At 37.0% G+C, this 5,184-nt stretch overlaps 1 protein-coding gene across 1 annotated transcript in view; it reads right to left on the reverse strand.

Moving 5' to 3' along the window:
- LOC107584894 (plexin A3) overlaps positions 1-5,184 on the reverse strand; it is a 114,647-nt gene that overhangs the window by 85,585 nt on the left and 23,878 nt on the right. The window lies entirely within an intron of this gene.

A 5,184-nucleotide genomic window follows, 5' to 3' on the forward strand; every position in this document is an offset into this window, starting at 1 on the left:
ATATATATATATATATATATATATATATATATATAATATAAATGTACACAGTACACACACATATATTATGTAAACAAACTTATTTTGGATGCGATTAATCGCGATTAATCGTTGGACAGCACTAATAAATATATATATATATATATATATATATTAGATAAAAGTAAATAATATTTTTAATATATAAAATATTACAATTCTTAAATCTTATTTACAACTGACAGGGAAGATAAAATGAATAAAGGAGCTACACAACAAATATAGAAATGACATCCATAAAATACATGCATTTTGTTGCTATTTTCAGACTATAATAGGAATGACCTAGTTTTGTTTTGTGTGACTGTAACCAGATTGGCATTACCCTTCCTGTCAGCATCTGAAAATAGCACTTTCTGGTTCAAAGCCACCAACTTTCCAGCGCAGAACCGGATCTTTTTCATGGAAACGAACAAAACAGGGCCATATTTGTCATTTGCTGTCAATGGAAATGGGATACCAAAAAAAAACAAAATAATCCAGCAACCAAACCTAGATCTAGGTTTTTAAATACTACACCCAGAAACACAAGGTATTGGAACTAAAACTTGTTTGGTATCTCCAGCAGCGACTTAAACTCTGTCCTCAACTGAACCTCTGGCTCAAGTCATAAATTCCCTCAGTTCTTCAAATACTTTGTCTATAAATCACATCACTGTCCTTGGGAACATCCTGAACGAGCCCCGGGTCAGCCTTAAAGGGGTCATATGATGCTGCTAAAAAGAACATTATTTTGTGTATTTGGTGTACTGAAATGTGTTTATGCGGTTTAAGGTTTGAGCAAAATGGTTATTACATACATTATCCTGTTTTGCTCATAACTGTATATTACAATTATATATTTATTTTATAACAACAGTTTTTTATTATCAAATTTATATATATATATATATATATGTATGTATATATATACACATATACATATACACATACATACATACATACATACATACATACAGTGGGTACGGAAAGTATTCAGACCCCCTTAAATTTTTCACTCTTTATATGCAAAACCTTATTGATTATCCTGTAGGCTTTCAGCACATCCTGACTGATGCTTCCAAGACCATCACAAATCATTTTTGCTAATTCAACAAAACATCTATGTCAGCCGATTATCTCGATGACACATCAGCAGAAATCGCAATAAGTACAGAATACATACCAAAAAACAAAACTAAACAAAAAAACCCTACCCAACTATTCATAAAAACGGTGAGAGAGGACACAGTCGTCCTTTGATATGCACTTCCTGGTAACTTGAGGCCATGCATATCTAGGTTGCGCAATAAAACACAAAAGAGTTTCACGTTTAATGAATATCCACATTCACATCCAAAACTAACTAGCACCAGAAAGACACCCTCGCTAACAGCTGCATGGGAAGATGAAACAGAATAAAGAGCTTCGGCTTTACATAAGCCATTTCATAACAAAATATCCTGAAATGCACTACGGTTTCCTCCCCTGCCCCCTCTCTCACATCACAGGTGGTCATTATCCCACAGGGAAAGATGAGGTTAAGAGGGGGTTGGGGAAAGACCTTTGGGTCTGGGTGGCCGAGGAATTGTGAGAAATAAAGATGGAGGCAGGAGACCGAAGACGAGTGGGTGCCATCCACCGGCGTCACCAGAGGCGAAGACAATCGGCGGGCTAAACGTTCCCACAGGGCTTTTGTGAAAGCAGGAAATCTGGCACAGGCTATAGGCCATGCTGGCAAGGTAGTGGGCCTCGCTCGGATGCGGGTTGCCATGGCAACTGCCGAGCCTGGCTCGATGGATCAGCACGGACACTTGTACGTACTCACACACACACACACACACGAAGAGCGGATTGCTGAGTGTAGGTTTGTGCATCTAATTTTCTACCTGTATATGCAGCACCAAGGTTCAAATTGTCGTCGTCACGTGGCGGCTCCCTCCAGTTGTCATATTTCATCCTCCTTTTGTTTTCCGCTCTTCTTCCTTTGATAAACTAATTCGCATTTCCCTCCCGTTTTCATGCAAATCACAACTGGAACGGCCGAAATGGGTTCGGAAAAACAAAGGAGGCGCTAACAATGCGTGATTGTGCTGGCTGACTGGGTTAAGTGATGTAAAGCGCTCGAATGAAAGGAGGAGCAGCAGAGGGAAATAAACGAGGGGGTTCCTGTTCTCCAGGACGCATCGACACGTCTCCACCTACTGCATTGACTTCACAGTGACTGAAGAGCAAATTAAACAAATATATAGAGTGCCAGAGTTCGCAGATTGCGAATCAACACTGAACTGACCCGAGTTTCTTTATAGTTGAACTGAGCTAAATTCATTATATGTGACCCTGGACCACAAAACCAGTCATAAGGGTCAATTTTTTGAAATTGAGATTTACACATCATCTGAAAGTTGAATAAATAAGCTTTCCATTGATGTATGGTTTGTTAGGATAGGACAATATTTGGCCGAGATATAACTATTTGAATATCTGGAATCTGAGGGTGCAAAAAAAAAAAATCAAAATATTGAGAAAATCGCCTTTAAAGTTCTTAGCAATGCATATTACTAATCAGAAATGATGTTTTAATATATTTACAGTAGGAAATTAGCAAAATATCTTCATGGAACATGATCTTTACTTAATATCCTAATGATTTTTGGCATAAAAGAAAAATCTATAATTTTGACCCATACAATGTATTTTTGGCTATTGCTACAAATATACCCCAGAGACTTGAGACTGGTTTTGTGCTCCAGGGTCACATATTGACCTGAACTAAACTGAATCAACATTGAACCAAACTGAGTCGTATAATGAAAATATTGTCTTTTTAGAGCCATGTTAGAGCTGAAGTTGTATTGGTTTCGTAATTGAAGAACTCTGCACTATTTTCCTTATTATTACTGTGAAGCTGCTTTTAAACAATCTGCATTGCATAAAGCGTTATATAAATAAAGCTGACTTGACTTGAGGCGGAAGCAGACGACCGCATGAATGGAGCGCAAAAATAACCTGAACCTCAGATGGAAATTGTCCCAACAGCCAACAGCTGGACCACACTGCAATTACACACCAGCGCTAACACCTCCGGAGCAATTACACTCATTTACTGACCACAGACGGAGCTGCAACTCGCTCTTTTTTTTCCTGCCAGTGGGAACATATTGTGTATTTCTAAGCGAAATTAAGATTTCAGCAGAATGTTTGCTGGTTTCTGAGAAATGTACTGATGTTTTAGTTTTTTGATGAGGTTCTCAAAACAACTCAAACATCAAATTAAAAAGAATTTTCCATAAGCAAAGCACCTCTTGAAAAAAAAATTAGCATAAATGTTGGAAAAGTAAAAAAAAAAACAAATATTGCATATTTGCACTATTGATTAAAAAACTCCTTCTGACTACATTAAAATTCCTTTAAAGGGATTATTCACTCCAAAAATGAAAATTGTCAATTTACTGACCCTCAAACCTACATACAGTTCTAAACCTGTATGGATTTCTTTCAGCAAAAGAAGAATGTTGGTAACCAAACATTTGACGCTGCCCATTGATTTCCATTGTATGGAAAAAATAATATAGAAGTCATAGGCTACCGTCAACTGTTTGGTTGCCAACGTTCTTCAAAATATCTTCTTTTGAGTTCAGCAGAAAATAGACACTCGTACAGGTTTTTAACAAGTGGAGAGTGAGCAAATCGTAGCAGAAATGTCATTTTTGGGGGAACTATCCCTTTAAGTCGGTCCATGCGACAACATACAGTTCTAAACCTGTATGAATTTCTTTCAGCAAAAGAAGAATGTTGGTAACCAAACATTTGACGCTGCCCATTGATTTCCATTGTATGGAAAAAATAATATAGAAGTCATAGGCTACCGTCAACTGTTTGGTTGCCAACGTTCTTCAAAATATCTTCTTTTGAGTTCAGCAGAAAATAGACACTCGTACAGGTTTTTAACAAGTGGAGAGTGAGCAAATCGTAGCAGAAATGTCATTTTTGGGGGAACTATCCCTTTAAGTCGGTCCATGCGACGGGCATCTTGGTAATGTCCCGAGCAACAATTTTCTACAAAGGCAATAACCATGCAAGTACTCATGCAAATGCACATTCTATAATAAGCAAACAGGTGACGTCTCTATCAAAGAAGCCTACTTTTTTTCCTACAGCTGCCATATGGGCAGAAGTTCATTGAGAAAAGGGTTCGTTGAGTGTTATGATTACGATGCATTTTTTTCTACAAGTGGGTCTCATCTCTTAAAGGCTTTGCGTTAAAAAAAAAAAAAAAAAAAAAAATAGACACTCGTACAGGTTTTTAACAAGTGGAGAGTGAGCAAATCGTAGCAGAAATGTCATTTTTGGGGGAACTATCCCTTTAAGTCGGTCCATGCGACAGGCATCTTGGTAATGTCCCGAGCAACAATTTTCTACAAAGGCAATAACCATGCAAGTACTCATGCAAATGCACATTCTATAATAAGCAAACAGGTGACGTCTCTATCAAAGAAGCCTACTTTTTTTTCCTACAGCTGCCATATGGGCAGAAGTTCATTGAGAAAAGGGTTCGTTGAGTGTTATGATTACGATGCATTTTTTTCTACAAGTGGGTCTCATCTCTTAAAGGCTTTGCGTTTAAAAAAAAAAAAAAAAAAAAAAGAATTTTAACACGACAGCATCTTAAAAAATGGAGTGCTAAAAAACAGACACTAAAAAAAGAAAGCAAAATACAAAACAATGGTGAAAGACGTCCTACTAGTGCATGTTAACATACAAAAACAATTGCAGACAGATGCAGTCTTTATGCTTTAAAGACTAATAATCTGTTTAAAACTGTAAAGCCGATTTGACATCTGTATTGTGTGAAGTGCTACAGAAGTTAAGGTGACTTGATTAATAAAATCAGTAACTTCTGGACTGATATTACTCGGGTTTGAACCTGCAATCATCATGTTAAACTCCCAGAGCTTTAACCACTGGACTTCAGTTTCCTCTTTCATTTTCTAGCGTGTTTTCAAGAACTTCAATATAATTTCCTTAATGTGTAAAATTCCAGCAGCTGCGTTGGCTGTTTTAAGAGCAAGGATGTGACGCTGGACAAAAAGTGCTGAATCAATTGAGGGCGGCAAAAAAAAAAAAAAAAAAAAAAAAAAAAAAAAAAAAAAAAAATGCTGAAAA

Source organism: Sinocyclocheilus grahami, unplaced genomic scaffold (assembly GCF_001515645.1).
Source record: "Sinocyclocheilus grahami isolate Dianchi unplaced genomic scaffold, SAMN03320097.WGS_v1.1 scaffold64.1, whole genome shotgun sequence".
NCBI classification, from domain to species: Eukaryota; Metazoa; Chordata; class Actinopteri; order Cypriniformes; family Cyprinidae; genus Sinocyclocheilus; species Sinocyclocheilus grahami.